We start from the raw sequence: 18,376 nt of genomic DNA on the forward strand, positions 1-18,376 counted from the left end.
ATTTGTTTTCATTGAACTTGATACAGTGCCAGATACATCTATCAATAAGGAAACTTCCACTCCCAAGTCTTTAGTAACTGAGTTGCAACAAGTTCAAACCAAGTTGCAGGAACTCGAGTCACATTTAGATGCTACCGAGCCAATGCCTACCGAGTTTGAAGGACCTAAGCAATAGAAAAAACAACCAGAACCTAAATTTGAAGTGCAAGAGGATGACAATGCAATTCGTTCAAAAGGCAAGGAACTTGTATTAGCCAAGTATGTCAGGAGACATCATGCACCATATCAGATTATTGGAGACAAATTTGAAGGTACTATGACAAGAAGTAAGCTAAAAAGTACTTGTTTACTTGCTGATTTTGAACTTAGAAATGTCAAAGATGCATTAGAAAATGAAATTTAGGTTGAGGCTATGAATGAAGAGATAGAGAAAATAGATAAGAACAAAACATGGACTCTTGTACTGAGGCCTAAAGATAAGAATGCAATTGGAACTAAGTGGGTATTCAGAAATAAGTTAAATGAAGACAGTAAGGTATCAAGAAACAAAGCTAGATTGGTATCTAAAGGCTACTCTCAAGAAGAAGGAATAGACTATGGAGAGACTGTTTCTCTTATTGCAAGATTGGAAGGTGTTAGGACCCTACTTGCATATGCTACATACAAAGGATTTAAGATTTATCAGATAGATTTCATATCAACATTTCTCAATGTTATACTAGATGAAGAAGTTTATATTGAGCAACCTAGAGGTTTTGTTGATCCAGACAAGAAGGACATGGTCTACAAATTACACAAAGCATTGTATGGTCTAAAACAAGCCTCTAGAGCATGGTATGAAAGATTGCATTTTTTTTAGAGAACTAATGATAACAATAGCTTGTATATCAAGGAAGGATCAGATAACAAGATTGTTTTGGCAAAAATATTTGTGGATGACACTTTGTTTATTGGAAATGATGATCTATGCAAAATTTTTTTAGAGCAAATGAATAAGAAATTTGAGATGTCTATGTTTGGTGAAATTAAATTCTTTGTTGGTCTTCAAATTCAGCGAAGAAAGAATGGCATCTACATCACTCAGTCTAAATACATTAAGGAGATACTCAAAAAGTTTGGCATGGAAGATTGTAAATTAGTTGAAATTCCTATATGTATTGGACTAAAGCTTACCAAGGATGATGAATCAAGGGAGGTAGATCAGACATTATATAGATTAATGATTGGAAAGTTGTAGTATGTAGTCCATAGAAGGCTTGATATTGCTCTTGCAGTTGGTGTTATAGCAAGATTTTTAGCAAAACCAAGAGAAAATCAGATGATGGCAATCAAAAGGATCATGAGATACTTGAAAGACATTGAAGATTATGGATTATGGTACAAATTTGGAGGTAATCTAAATTTGAAAGTGTTTATTGATGTTGATTGGGCAGGAAACATTGATGACAGAAAAAGTACAAGTGGAGGAGCATTCTTTCTTGGAAAGAGGTTGGTTTCTTGAAAAAGTAAAAAGAAAAATTGCACATCCCAATCTTTAGGAGAAGCAGAGTATGTTGCAGCAGAAGTAAACTGTTCTAATATTGTTTGGTTCAAACAATTATTAGAATGCATGAAGGTGGAATTCAAAGAACCAATTGTTATGTTTTGTGACAATACAAGTGCAATCATCATATCTAAAAATCTAATGATGCATTCAAAAACCAAGCACATTGCAATAAAATATCATTTCGTTAGAGAATTGGTGTAGGATAAGGAGATCAGATTGGACTATGTCCATACAAAAGAACAAATTGCTGACATATTCACAAAACCATTACCTAAGGATGCATTCTTATATCTAAGAGGTAAGTTAGGGGTCATTCCCCTATTTGAAGCTCACTAAAATAAAGTTTTAGTAATGCATCAATAGGTACCAAGTTGAAGATCTATTAGTTGATGTAGCATAATCATGGGAACATTGCATATGAATCAATACTTAAGGTACATTATTACTTATTTGGTATGTGTTGTCAAAGAGGGAGAGTATACTATCATATCCTTCTGAAATTTGAATTTTTTTGTGAAGAGTTTGTTGTTTATAAAGAAGCTATGTAATTCCTTCATAGACGGAGATTACTGTATTTGAGATGTGTGTGGCATTAAATCTAAGAGGGAGAAATGTTCTATCAGAAAAAGACTTGTTCTCAAATTTAATTTTGTTATGACATTTTTTTTGCCATCAATGCCAAAGAGGGAAATTGTTGGATACAATTGACCGTGTGTTGTCTTTGATGTTACACAAATGTCATATCAGTTATCAGACAGAGTCTACCAAGCTCAGTTGGTTAGCAAAGAATATTATTGAGTCTACCGAGCTTAGTTGGTCAGCAAAGCGAATTACAATATCTAGTGAGCTTTCTCGAGCCTCAAAGGTTTCTGTGATAGAAGTCAGTTTCTACTGAGCTCACAAGGTCAGTGAAGGGAAGATAATGTTTACCGAGTTCACTCAGTCTCCAAAGGATTTTACAGAATTTGTAATGTTTACTGAGCTTTAGTTGGTTAACACTGGAAATCATTTTTGGAGTAGTGTTTACTGAGTAGAGTTAGCCAATGAAGGATTTTATTATTTTGGGAAATAAAGTTTAACTGTTTCATGTAAAATTTGTAGCTGACTGATGTAATGATTATTGGTAATTGTAACTTGTAAATGAGTTGACTTGATAATTTGTAAGGTATAAATAAAAGGTCAAGTTGTGAATTCTAAATTGTAATGAATGAGAATGCAAGTGAGTTAATTGTGTGAAGAGAAAAGTGTGAGTGAATTTTGAAGAAGGATCAGATATCCTTGAGGAGTAGTAAATGTGTATTTGATCAGAGAGGATCTAGTGAAGCAGAACAAAAATCTGTAACAACAAAGTTCAGTTGCATCTCATTCATGTCAATTCATTGTTACTTTTTCACCATTGTAGTAGTGATTTCCAAATCTCTTAATAGAGTTGGTATAATAGCCATTTTTTAAATCTTCTAACAAGGTGGATAGTTCTATTGAATTGTTCTAAAGTCCTCTAGCAAGGTCACTCCTAGCAGGGTGATTAAATCCTCTAACAAGATCACACCTAATAGTGTGTTTTATAACCTTTAATAGGGTTGGCTCTTAATAGGGCTCACTTTAGAAGAGTGAAAATCAGTAGTGTACACTAGAAAAGGTGCACTTCTTTAAACCATTCTATCTAAGGTTCTCTATAGATTGGAAAACTCAAATGCTAACTTAGAGATCCCTAGTCGTGGAGTACAAGGGGCATACAAATGAGCATATAAGAGCTCTCAGTTAAGCCTTAGAAATGCAGCCCTTGCTAGTAAACCAAAAAATGGGAGATTCTTTAGACAAGAGCAAGAGTGCTAGTGTCAAAGAACTCTTGGGTCATGCAATGCAAAAATGAAACTATATTAAGATGAGATGCGCAATGCAAGCTATGCTAAAATGAGATGGGAATGTCATAAATCCAACTATTAAGCTATGTGATCTAACTATTTGCAAAGAAACTACACTAACATGCAATATGATCTTAAGACTAATATGAAGCGGATGAAAGAATGAGACAAGAAATGAGAAGTTCTCCAAAAGCTCCAAGAAAACCTATTAGAAAACTTGCAGCATAACAATATTCAAGAGTGTGTCCTCATATGAGGGGAGAGCCCTCTTTTTAAAGAAAATTGGATGGTTGAGATCAAAATACAAGAAATGGTTAATCAAGGGTGGAGAATAATCCTTGCCTAAAAATGTCCTTAGTCAAAATAAAAGGCTCCACTCAGAAAATTATGCGTTTTTGTAGAAAATGATTTTGTTTTGTCAAAATGGGAGGCTTCTCAACACATGAAAAATTACACTTTCGTGTGTAGACAAAATATTTTGTCAAAATAGAAGGTTCTACATATGGAAAATTACACTTTCATGTGTAAACAAAATATTTTGTCAAAATAGAAGGCTCTACACATGGAAAATTACACCTTCATGTGTAGATAAAATATTTTGTCAAAATAGGGGAATCATTTGTATACAAAAAATGCATTTCTTTTATTTATGAAATAAGAAATATGTGGATGGATTTTTGAGAATTATATTTGAAATAAAAGGAAGCAAATTATTTTAATCAAATATGTTTTTAGAATATGATGGTCAAATTATAGGTTAAAATCAAATAAATTGATTTTACTTTATTTTGTGATCAAACACTTGATAACATTAGCAATAAATGCTAGAAGGGGGTTTATGGTCTAGGTAACCATTTTTAGGTGATTACAAGTAGCTAGTTACTTGGTGGTTTTTCTCATATTGGGTTTCCACGTTAAATCTGGCATCTCTTGTGTTGATGTTATTTCTTTTATGCATGCATGTTAAATCTTTGTGAATGCTTAAAGATCAGTAATAAGTTAACATACATGCCAAGTTACAACATTTTTCTGTGTGGCTACTGAGTGATAGCAATAACTAAATTTGTAAGACATCTAAGGGATCTGTGGATTTTTTTTTGTGGTAACTGATTCACCCCTCCCCCTCTTAGTTACTTCATCTATATTTCCAACACATGGTTACTGCAATGTAAAACTTTTCCTCCAGGCTTGTATTCAATAAATTCAATACCACTATCAGTTACCCTTGTTTGTTGATAATATGTTCTTTCAATAAAAATTGATTCAATTAGATATGACTGTTCATCAACATCTATAGTTCTTTCTAGCAACTTGTGTTTTGCTGTTGTGCATCTTAAAAGATAATAGTCCACATTTTTCACATTATTTGCTAAGTCTTGACTACAAAAATATCTCCTGCATGTATATAAAAATAGATAAATATAAATTTATTTTAAAATGAATATACATACATACATACACACACACACACACACACACACACACACACACACACACACACACACACACACACACACACACACACACACATACACAATACACATACACATACATACATACATACATACATACATACATACATATGCACACAAACCTGCCATAATTAAATAAAAAATGCACTCATAATTAGCTGACTATACAAGATCATGAATTTCAATGTCAATGTCAACATCTTCAAAAGGAGGCTTTGTAACTATCTCCTTCAAATTCCAATGTGAAACATATCCGTTCACAATATTTTCAAATACACTCATTGGATTGTTTTTAATGTAGTCATCACAAAAACATGTTTTCTCTCTTACTTTAATTACTGGAGGTTTATGGTTTCCTGTAGTCATCACTTGATGTAAACTTCTAATACTAGGAATCATTTGACAATTGTAAGGATTAGATTGATCTATATCTGTTACAAATAGAAAAACTAATTGTGCCTATCCAAATATACTTTTATCTTTGAAATATTCATCCCACATATTTTGATAATGCTTTCTACTAGTGTTATCATTTATCATATGTTTAGATGGAATTTGGTTAAAAAGTAGTTCCTCATCCAAATCCATGAAATTTTCTACGCCTTTTAATTTGTTTCTATCATTAGAATTGCCAATTTTTTTCCTTTCATTACTTTCATCCTCTTCATGAATCTCATCCTCTTCAGAAATTTTAGTACATTGGTTTTGGTTACGTTTTGTATGACCTTTCATTTTGTCATCTCTTATTCTATCATATTTCCTTGATCTTTTCCTTGCACTGCCCATTGAATACTTTATTCTATAGGAATAAATAAATAAATTTAGATTTCACTAAATACTAGTTAATGCTTCAATATAGAATACATAAAAATAAGTAGATGGGAAAAAAACACCTTAAAAATATTTGATCCTTTGCAGTTGTGATTAAATTTGTGAAATAGTTGCTGAAAATGGCTTCAAAAATTGTTGTCTTCTAAAAATTCTCTTTTATTTTTCACTATTTTCTATATTTATTAAAAAAAGAAAAAAACAAATTTTATTTTATATGAAATAGCCAAATTAAACTCTAGCGGTTTGATAGGCCGATGGGGGTTACGGCCAAAACACTTTTGGTTGGAAGGGTGTCAGTCATAACTATCTATGTGGCATCCTAAGTGGTAGCCACACAAGCAAAAATAAGAACTTCTATAGAGATCTCACTTTGAAGGCCAATTTGACCTATTAAAATGAAGTATTTTTTAAAACTAAAAATATACTTTTGTAGGTCTCGAAGTCAAGATTATGATCATATAAATTTATTATTATTTTGATTATGGATAATATGTTATAATTTGAAAATATTTCAAGTAGGTATTTTAAGATTCAGTAAGATGTCTATTCAAAAATAGAAAAAAAAAAAGAAGTAAATCATGTTCAAAAATTATTATTTTTTAATATTGCACTAAAGGAGAGAGTCTTCTTCAAGAATATGTAATTTGTTTTAAAAAATATGTAGATTTGATAGAAAAAGTTTGACGTGAGAAAAAAATTGTCAATTTCTAATAACTTTCACTATGACAAATTATAACTTGAAAAATATTAGCCAAATTTCAATTTTTCTTTTTTGGTGCACTAGGTATACATTCCAACTCTAACATATTCCATAATCAGACCAAAATATGATCATTTGCATATATTTGGTTGACAGGAAAATACTCTATATTTTCAAGATTTTTAAAGAATTAAAAAATAGACTTTAAAAATTCAAAAATAAATAAAATTTTCACTCAATTTTTTAAAAAGAAAATATAGACATAAAATTCATCCAATTTTACACATTTCATTAGTTTACATCATCTTCAAATTCTAAACACAAGCGCCACTTTTATGTCATTAAAGTTGAAGAGTTTAAATTCTGATATCACTTTCCTTTATAAAAGGTGATAAAGGTTTGTGCTTACCCCATGCTCACTCGAAAATTACTATGCTTGGTCACAACTACAATTCTTCATACATTTGCTCGACAATAACTAACACTCAACTTGAACTATTTCACTCGACTTCTAGTAAGTTCCTTAATCTTCTACTTTAGCTCCTTCTTTGATCGTGCAATACTAATACTCCGTCAAGCTTATCCTTTTGACTTGTTTCAACTCTTAGCTTCACCAATTGTCTTCTTCACTTCATGCATTGATTGAACAACACATTATCTTGTCAAGGACTAACTTATCAAGTGCCCATTGTATTTCCATGATACTTAACACATCTCAACTGAAGTTTTCATACGTCATCTCATAATATTTTCTTTTTAAATCCTCTTCATCAATCAAATGATATGACACTCTACACTATTAGTAAATGTCTCTCCATTTGGTTTGACACTTTGTCTTACCAATAGGTTTGGCATCAATGACAACATAACAATTGCTCCAATTATAGTTTCCAACAAACTTTCCATGGCATACTTTGATATTCATTTATAATTCATATATCAAATTCCTATTTACACCTTCCTTAAAATGTCTTAGGACTAGCCAACTTAGAGGCTTAAAATTCATTTAAGAAAATGTATTCATTCCAAATGTTGTATGGGGGTTAAAAGAATGACAATTTGAGTTTTTTTTACAACCACATATAAAACCCATATCAAATTTGATGACAAGCTAAAACTTTAGTTGCAAGAACTTGACTTGTCCAAGGTGATATCACAAAAAAATTACGAGTAGCTAGGGTGCACAACTACTAGGTCCTCTCCCCCAGTATAGAACAAAAATATATAATAAAATTCCATGCAAGACACTTCACTACATATTCGTTATCAAATGCATGGAGTTTAATTACTAATTAGTGAATAATGTTTGTCAAATAATTAGACAATTAATAAATAAATATAGACCATATTTAGTTATATATAAATGTAATCTTGCATAAGAAATAAATATTTTTTTCTTCATATGTATCTTATACATTGAAACTTAAAATGACAAAATGTTCAAATATTGGGACATATTTAGCTACTAAATTAGGGTGGTAATGGACTATGATGCTGTTGGGGGTTTAGAAAAATGACAATTTAATTTTTTTTTTACAACTACATATAAAACCCATATCAAATTTGATGACATGCCAAAACCTTAGTTACAAGAACTTAACTTGTCCAAGATGATGTCACAAAAAAAATTAAGAACTTAACTACTAGGTCATCTCCCCTGGTATATAACAAAACCATATAATTAACTTTCATTCCTAAAAAGAATAAGAAATATGACTTCAAAAGCACTATCTTGAATAATTAATGCTAATTTAAACCTATTTTAAAACAAGAATTAAGTTACAAACCTCAATTGACAAGTTGTAGATTACCATAACCTAGATTCCCAACCTACAAGATTTTTGATTTAATCAATCTTCATTAGCCTAGATGGAATTAGATATTTTTTTAGTAAGTAGGATGATTCCCTATACACATTTAAGATTACTACATATTTGCTCTCAAATGTAAGGGCGATTTCCTAGAAATTCATTTTCATCCATTATTTAAGTATATTATAGATTTTTTTTTGGATACAAGGTTGACTCACAAGTTTTAGAGTAGATATTGAGCTAGTTGTAACTAAATCACAAGTTTTAGAGTAAATATTGAGTTAAGTTTTAGAGTGAATATTGAGCTAGTTGTAACTAAATATTGCTAGTCTAGAAGATTTCCTTCTACCCTACACAAAGCTAGCTCACACCCATTCAATCTAATGAAGTAGTTCATACTTTCTATACTTTTTTCTTCCTCAATTAGATAATTTCATATTTATCAAATCCTAACCCAAAATTCTTAAGTGGAGAGAGTTTCATGGTGTAAGCAATTTAGGTTTGGGGCATGGAAACTTCCTTTTCTTTCATTATGCATAAGACATAATTGATAAAAACTTTTGATTGAGGAATTTATCCAACAGATATGATTTATTTAATCAATTCAGAAATGATTATAATAAATTTGTGTGTGAGATTCTAGCATATTTGTCTATAACATGCCCCTTGAATCAAACATAAATCTGCAATCTCAAATCTCACTTTACTATGTCAATATAGAAAACAAAAATGCAATCTATAATATATGAACATATATGCATTAAATATGCATTAAATATCACATTTAGTGAAAAAACAAAAGACATTGTCAAGCATATATACCCATACACTATTTGTTTAAACTAAATTAATTTTCTATGTTTTTGTTTTCATTTGTTTGGCTGAGTGGCTCCTGCAAATAAATCTACATCTTGATGACTTATAAGCTACAAGTGAAGCCTCAGTCAAAACTAGCCTTGCAAACTTAGCCATCTCCGAGTCAAAGGCTTGGGGTATACTTTTGTCATCTTCAGCTATTTCATCATATAAGTTTGCAGTGAACTCTCTACGAAGCCACTAAAACCCATGGATAAGCCACAGAGAGGTTCAACTAGCCCGAAGCATTCCAAAAACCATCTGCAACTTATGGAGATAATAGAACGCACAAGAACGCACAAAAACCCAACCGATGTATTGAACAATCCAAAGACCTTCTTCTAAGTCGGGGCATTCAGGGATTCAAAGACCTTCTTCTTCTAATGTGTCAGATAACTTCATGAGTGTACATAATAGATCTAAGGAATCATTCTCGGACAGAGTTTCAAATGTATTTGCCTGCAGCTTAGCTAGGTCTTTTGACACTAGGGAAACTACACAAGTGTATTTGAGCCAAGGAAATCATTTAGTCAATTCCCTATTAAGTATCCCGATAAGGTTATGAGGAGGGTTTCTAGCAGTCCTCTAAGCCAACAGAAACATCCCAACAGCAACGATGAGATTTCAGAAACTGGATCTACTTGATGGGGACACAACCCAAAAACAGAATGGACACAATAGAAAAGGGGAATTATATTAACTGAGAAAATAAGCTAGTACAAACAGTGCAGAGAAAATAAACTTCAAAACATGCCCTACGGGCTTACAATAGCATAACTTTGGAGAATATTTCTCCATTTAGCACCTCCTCTCAAGCTCCAATCCGAACTGCCTTTTACAATGCTAGAAATCTCCTTAAATAGACCCCGGAGGGTTAAGGACTAGGAGTACATTCTAGAAAGTGCTAGTAGGCATCCACCGACAAAATGGAAGGTTCCAGAAGCTGCGTTAGAAGTCGGTGCAAATCTAGAAGAATCCAAAAACGGTAGCCGAACTTTTGGGAGGCATAACTTTTGAACCGTAGCTCCGATTGATGAACCGTTTACATTTTCGGAAAGCTCTCGAAGCGCTCTATAGCCCTATGGACAGCTTTGCTCATCCCCCATTTTTCGGCCCTTTTCGAGGTCATTTAATGCCCCAAACCCGACTTGAAGCATTCTTAGGAGGTCTCCAAAACTCGAAAAACTGCAATAAATTTCAAACCATGGGGCCTTTTGACCTAATTCTTTTTCTGGAATGCTCTAAATCTCAATTACATTCATCTGGCCAAGTCGCACCTTCTAGGTCACCAAAATGATGGTCAAATTGCATGCTCTTATTTTTTCAGGATTTTCAAATGCACTGATAGTTGAACTATGAGAGTTGGAACCTTTATTTGAGCCAAATGGGTATCCAAAAATGTAAAGACATAAAATAGAAACTAAGTCTAAGTACATTTTTTTGGGTGACACAGGATTGCCCTTATACCTCTGGATGCTCCCGCATCAGACACCCAGGGTAGATTGAAAAGTGACCCTGTCACTTTATGGATGGTAGAGGAAATTCCAAATGGGAAACCTCAGCTGCTGAAATCCAAGTTGAGTCTTTGATCGATCGTCCTTTCCATTTGACCAAATACTCTTCATACTGCCTGTTTCTGGTACTCCTACCCACACGATGATCTAGAATGTCTTCTATCTCCTCCTTCTTAGAAGCAGGAATTGGGCATGGCTCTAAAACCAGCTCCTCATCTGCACCATCATCATGATACTCTGTTAAATCTGCAATGTTGAAAATGGGAGAAATGTGAATACCATCTGGCAGCTCCACCTCATATGCATTTCCTGAGTTATGTTTCTTCAAAACTTTGCAGGGGCCAAATTTCTTCATTTTCAGCTTGTTGTAAGTACCAACTGGAAATCTTCCTTTTCGTAAGTGCACCATGACAAGATCCCCTACTTGGAATTCCTTATGTCTTCTCCTTTGATCAGCCCTAGCTTTATACTCTTGATTCATCTTGATAATGTGTGCTTGAACCTCCTCATGTAGACGCTTGATGTGTTCAGCAAATTCCTCGGCTTCAGCACTTGTTCTCTCCGCTTGTTCTATCTTCCTCAATTCTGGTGCAGTCCTTGGGCTATTTCCATATACAATTTGAAATGGTGATTTTCCAGTACTCCTATTTATAGAGTTATTATAAGCAAACTCTGCCTGTGGTAGAATCAAATCCCATCCCTTGGGCTTATCTCCAACTAAACATCTCAGCAAATTGCCTAGACTTCTATTTACCACTTCTGTTTGGCCATCAGTCTGTGGGTGATGCGTGGAACTGAATTTCAAGTCTGTTCTCAACTTCTTCCACAATGTCCTCTAGAAATACCCCACAAATTTAGTATCTCGGTCAGAAACTATACTCCTTGGAAGACCATGTAGTCTTACCACCTCTTTGAAAAACAAGTCTGCAATATGGACATCATCATGAGTTTTGTGGCATGGAATGAAATGTGCCATTTTGGAGAACCTATCAACCACCACGAATACTGAGTCATTACCCCTTTGTGTCCTTGGCAATCCAAGAACAAAATCCATACTTATGTCCTCCCATGGCCTTGATGGAACAGGCAATGGCTGATATAGGCTAGTATTTTGACTAAACCCCTTGGCAACTTGACAAACCTGGCAACTCAGTACAAACTTCTTCACATCCTGTGTAATTTGAGGCCAAAAATAATGTTCTTTAAGAATGGCAATGGTCTTATCCCGACCAAAATGTCCTGCCATCCCTCCACTGTGTTTCTCCTTAATCAGATTTTCCCTCATGGAACTCCTTGGAATGCACAATTGACTACCTTTGAACAACATGCCATCCTAAATCAAATAGTCTAACCACTTGGTTCTATCTACATCAACAGGTTCTTTACAAGCTTTCCATGCTTCAACAAAATTAGGATCCTCGGGGTACAAATTCTTGAGTTCATCAAACCCAACGACTTCAACCTGCATTGTTGTAAGCAATAGTTGTCTCCTACTTAATGCATCTGCAACCCTGTTAGATTTTCCACTTCTATGCTTCAACACAAATGTATAACTCTGCAAGAATTCTACCCACTTCATATGCCTCTGATTCAATTTACCTTGGCTATTTAGGTACTGTAATGCCTGATGATCAGTATACAAAAAAAATTCCTTTGGCAATAAATAATGCCTCCATTTCTTTAAGGCCTGAACTATTGCATAGAACTCTTGATCATAAACAGAATACTTCTTCTTTGCATCATTCAATTTTTCACTAAAATATGCAATAGGCTTACCTTCTTGGCTTAATACAGCCCCAATAGCGCTACCACTAGCATCACAATCCACCTAGAATACTTTTCTAAAATCTGGAAGTGCCAACACAGGCTGTTCAGTCACCTTCTTCTTCAGCAATTCAAAACTTCTCGCAGCTGCTGCAGTCCATTTGAACTCTTTTCTATCCCCTCTTATTGTATTAGTTAGAGGTGCACATATGCCACTGAAATTCTTAATAAACTTCCTGTAAAAACTAACCAGACCATGAAATGATCTTACCTCAGTAGCAGACCTTGGAGTAGGCCATTCCAAGATGGCTTTTACCTTCTCTGGATCCATTTTGAGACCTTCAGGTGATATAACAAATCCCAAATAGACTAACTCCCTTTTTGCAAAGACACACTTCTTTAGATTAATTAACAGTTTCTCTTCCCTTAGCCTTTCAAGGACACTACGAATATGCAGCAAATGTTCTTCCAAAGTCTTGCTGAAAATTAAAATATCATCCAAATAGACAATAACAAATTTTCCCAAGAACTTCTTAAGTACCTCATTCATGAGCCGCATGAAGGTGCTTGGGGCGTTCATCAATCCAAAGGGCATGACTAACCACTCATAAAGACCCTCCTTGGTCTTGAAGGCTGTTTTCCACTCATCTCCTTCTCGAATCCGTATTTGATGATAGCCACTCTTCAGATCTATCTTTGTGAAGTACTGAGCTCCACTCAAGCAATCCATAAGATCATCCATCCTTGGTAAAGGAAATCGGTACTTGATGGTTATCCTATTTATAGCTCGAGAATCTGTACACATCCTCCACTCTCCATCCTTCTTTGGTGCAAGTACTGCAGGTACTACACATGGACTCAGGCTCTCTCGAATCAAGCCCTTCCTCAACAGCTCCTGAACCTGTCTATTTAGCTCCTCTGTTTTAGTAGGAGTCATCCTGTGAGCAGCCTTGTTAGGAAAACTAGCTCCTGGAATCAGATCTATCTGATGACTGATTTGCCTTACTGGTGGCAATCCATCTGGAACATTATCAGAGATAATACCTCCAAATTCTCCTAGTAAATCTGAAACTTCAAATGGTATTTCACTACTACCTTCTTTATCTTTCCTAGGAATCAAAGCATAGCACATACGCTGATGTTTCATGCCATCTAAAAACTTCCTTCCATCAACAAGACAAATCCTAGCACTGCTACATACCTTTTCACCTTCCTTTTTCATGGGCTTCAATTTGTGGCGAACTCCATCCTTTGTCAGAGAGTATGTGTTTGCATGTCCATCATGTATTGCATGTCTATCAAACTGCCATGGTCTACCCAACAATATATGGCAAACATCCATCGAAATAACATCACAGAGAACTTCATCATGGTAACTCTCAATTTTGAATTTTACTAAACATTGTTCACTTACCAGGACCTTATGATCATCTTTTACCCAAGAAATTCGATAGGGCTGGGGATGTTTCTCCCTCTTGAGCTTCAGCTTAGAGACCATCTCTTCTGATACCAAGTTATCAGTGCTACCACCATCAATGATCACATCACAACATTTATCCTCACACTTGCATCTGGTACGGAACAAACTCCTCCGTTGTCCTGGTTCATTTTCACCACTTAGTAGGACTCTTTCATTTACCAAGGTCTCTCCTCTTTCTGCATCCTCTGAATGTGATGATTGTGCATCCTCATCCACATGAGCAACCCTAGCTTGGCCCTCAGCTCTCCTATCTGTCCTTCCTTGTCGTTGAGGGCATTCAAAGGCACGATGACCTTCTTCATTGCAATGGAAACAGGTACCATGGAAGCCTCCTCTTCCTTGTCCACGTCCTCTACCTCTTCCTCTTTGATTTCCAATATCTTGATCATGGGAGCGGTTGAAACCCTCATTCCTCTGGTTCCTGCTAGTACCCTCATCTTCATTTTTCTTTTGAGTTTCATTGTGGCCTCCAGATGATCTACCGCTTCCCCTTCCTCCTTGACCGCGCCCTCTTTGTCTTCCTTCAAACCTTTTACTTAGCTTCTCTTCAACTTGTAGGAAAAACTGGTATGCTTCTTCAACGCTAGTCATTCTTACCAGACTTAATTCCTCCTGGATGCTAGGTCGTAACCCACTGATATAACGAGCAACCTTCTCCTTATTTGCTTCCGCATGCCCCGCTCTAATCAGGAGTCGGTAAAACTCCTCTGTATATTCTTGGATTGATCTTCCTGCTTGCTTTAACCCATGCATCTTCTTAAACAGATCAAGCTCGTAGTCCACAGGAATGAACTGCTTCTTCAATTTGTCCACCATGCGATCCCATCTTGTGATCTTCTCCTTTCCTCTTCTAAGTCTTTCCAGTTGAACCTCTTGCCACCAGATTTTGGCATGGCCTTTCAGTTTGGCCTTTGCAAACTTAACCCTATCTGGGTCCCTTATATCCTCATACTCAAAGTATTCTTCTAGTTCATTGATCCAATTGATCAACTCATCTGGTTTCAAATTTCCCAAAAATATACCCACTTCAATTGTAGGTCTTTTCCCAAACCTAGTAATGGCCCTAAAAAGCCTTTCCTCTACAGGATTCAGAACTTCCCCGTCAACTTCCAAAACTTCCTCTTCATTGTCATCCTCACTATTGTCATCTGCGGCAATATTTGCTCCTCTACGAAGCTCCTCTTGCAATGCTTGTACTTGTCTTTGGAGGGCTCTAACCTCCTCAGGATCAATAGCTCTGGCCCTTCCGCCATGCTCTCTTCGTGGAGGCATCTTCTAACTCGAACCCACAACCACACAGTCCTGGTGCAAACTGCCTCACAGTCGGCGCTCTGTCTACACACTCAGGAAGACCTGCTTTGATACCACTTGATGGGGACACAACCCAACAACAGAATGGACACAATAGAAAAGAGGAATTATATTAACTGAGAAAATAAGCTAGTACAAACAGTGCAGAGAAAATAAACTTCAAAACATGCCCTACGGGCTTACAATAGCATAACTCTGGAGAATATTTCTCCATTTAGCACCTCCTCTCAAGCTCCAATCCGAACTGCCTTTTACAATGCCAGAAATCTCCTTAAATAGACTCCGGAGGGTTAAGGACTAGGAGTACATTCTAGAAAGTGCTAGTAGGCATCCACCGACAAAATGGAAGGTTCCAGAAGCTGCGTTAGAAGTCGGTGCAAATCTAGAAGAATCCAGAAACGGTAGCCGAACTTCCGGGAGGCATAACTTTTGAACCGTAGGTCCGATTGACGAACCGTTTACATTTTCGGAAAGCTCTCGAAGCGCTCTATAGCCCTATGGACAGCTTCACTCGTCCCCCATTTTTTGTCCCTTTTCGAGGTCATTTAATGCCCCAAACCTGACTTGAAGCATTCTTAGGAGGTCTCCAAAACCCAAAAAACTGCAATAACTTTCAAACCGTGGGGCCTTTTGACCTGATTCTTTTTCTGGAATGCTCTAAATCTCAATTACATTCATCTGGCCAAGTCGCACCTTCTAGGTCACCAAAATGATGGTCAAATTGCATGCTCCTATTTTTTCGAGATTTTCAAATGCACTGATAGTTGAACTATGAGAGTTGGAACCTTTATTTGAGCCAAATGGGTATCCAAAAATGTAAAGACATAAAACAGAAACTAAGTCTAAGTACATTTTTTTTGGGTGACACAGGATTGCCCTTATACCTCTGGATGCTCCTGCATCACTACTGAAACTTGAAACAACTTCGAGACTGGTGAGAAGTAGCCATGAAAAACCTCCACAGGCTTGTTTTGATAAAAATATCAAGAAGCAAGAAGTCTTGAGGAAAGCGGTAATCGAGAAAGATGATGAAGATGGGAGTTTTCTGCTCCCAGACAATCCAGAAATAGGACTTCTTCTAAAAAGATGGCTCAAGCCACTTAACGCCTCTGGTGAGAATCCATGCAAGGCCAGGGTTTATCCCCTAAAAGCGGCAGAGTTCTTTGAGAACTTCACAGTTTCCGATGTTACCCTTGATCTTGTAATTAGCCTCCATCTTCTGGCAGCATCTTGCTCTAATCTTGGGCATTATGATGAAGCCATCCCAGTACTTAAGGGATCACTTTCCATCTTTAATTCTGAAATAGATGTTGCAGTTCACAGAGAGGAGCTATGTGACCAAGCTCTGAGCATTCATGGCATATTGCAAGAGGTTGCAGAAAGAAGGTTAATGTCATTGATTCTTCGAGGGAAAAGTGGGCATGAGGGAGCATTGCAGAATCTTGTTCTTGCTAGTGCATCCCTGTTAGCAAATGGAAAAGAGATTGAAGTGGCATTTGTGGACTGTACCATTGGAGATTCTTATGTAGCTCTAGGTCATTATGATGAGGCCATATTTTCTTACCATAAAGCACTTGTATTCTTTAAGTATGAGTATGGACAAGGGCAAACCATAGTAGCCTCCGTGAACGCAAGTCTTGCTGACCTATATGAGGCTATATCTAAGAACTGGAAAATTTAGTGAGGCTAAGAACCACTATGATTATGGACAAGGGGTTGCTCACTCCAGCATGATTGCTACAAAAATATGGGTGAAAAAAAACAGCCACTTAGTCTTCTACAAAACGCTCTTGAAATAATGGAAAACACTCCTAGGCAGCAGAGTGCAGTAGGTGGCATTGAGGCTTAGATGGTGGTGTTATTCTTCATGACTGGAAAATATCAAAGCTTAGATTTGGTGCCGATAAAAAGACATGGCTGTTAGGATTAGCTTGTATTGGTCTCAGTGCAGCTGCGAATTTTGAAGAAGCCAGGAGTATCATGGAGGAAATTTGCGGTCGTCACCATGCTGACAAGCTGGCTATTAGCAGCAATCTAGCTGGAACTTATGATGCAGGGAAGGTAAATCATGCACCAATACCATAGAGCTCTGGCAGTTTTAAGGATCACTGTGCACACATGTTTCATTTAGTAGCCACGAACTTAACCATGAAGAGAAATATTGCTGAACCAAGAGCCCAGTGGCAACAAGTTTCTAGTGCAAATTTACCCATCTCTAAGTCAGAGGCTTCGGTTATATATGCTCCTATTGTAAATTGTCACGAACTATAAAAATGTCACAAGTGCGTGCTAGTTAGGTACGGTGGAAAAATCATTTAACATTTATAGAAAAGAGAGAGAATTTAGTTTGAGAATTATCATGGGCATGCCAATGGGTAAATTCAAGAAGGTGCAACAGGTTGTGGAAAAAAGAAAAGAAATTAAATCTCTGGTGAGAGTGGTTACTATTCTGTCTGTCATCATTTTATGCTCTTTTCTATCCTCCTCTGATCGTCGTAGTGATTATGCACATTATTCCACAGTCAATTTTGGCTTGAGATTGCCTCCACTACTTTAGCTTTCTAAATTAGGTATTGGGTAAGCTCTATGACTATTTTAGCTTTCTAAATTCTTTCTATAATATAGTGCAGATCTAAGTATTTTAGTATATGAGAGGTTGAATGGTCGTGATATAAAACTTGAATCCCTAAACTGGAACTAAACGATCTGATGGAATTGGTTTATTTTATGACAATAAGGTTCTTTGCAGTCCAACTGGAAGCATGATTTTCAGTCATTTGAACTTTCATAAAACTTTAGAGCCTGTAATAGCGTCAATGGTAGTAACATGATTGATAAGTATGGTTTTACCAGTTTATATAGTTTCTTTTTTTTTTTTTAATGAATTGGACACTTGTTTATTTATATGACCTTAGGTTTTCTGCTGAAAGATCTTGATGAAATGTGAACACAGCCATAGCAGCACTGAATGATTTATTTTATTTCAAATCTTGAAACTTTTCTTCATATAAAGTAGAGCTCAATGTTGATTGAAATGGCTTTCTGTGGCAAATTTACCCTCCTTTATGTTTTGATGGATGTTAGTAGCCTGTTCCAAAGCTCCCAGCTTGTCTATACATATACCATTTTGAAATTTTGATTGAAATGTTTTAAAATCTCATCGGACCACGTTTCTGTGAGGTACTTTATCAAACATTTGACTGCTCTCGCAATGTTTCTACATTTCT

General features: G+C 35.9%; 1 pseudogene; it reads left to right on the top strand.

Moving 5' to 3' along the window:
• Window positions 1-9,290: 9,290 nt before the first annotated feature.
• On the top strand, window positions 9,291-17,281 carry LOC149560234 (protein KINESIN LIGHT CHAIN-RELATED 2-like; annotated as a pseudogene).
• The last annotated feature ends 1,095 nt before the right edge of the window (window positions 17,282-18,376 follow it).

The sequence above is a fragment of the Cupressus sempervirens genome, chromosome 4 (genome assembly GCF_028749045.1).
Source record: "Cupressus sempervirens isolate cs-2001-9-10 chromosome 4, ASM2874904v1, whole genome shotgun sequence".
NCBI classification, from domain to species: domain Eukaryota; kingdom Viridiplantae; phylum Streptophyta; class Pinopsida; order Cupressales; family Cupressaceae; genus Cupressus; species Cupressus sempervirens.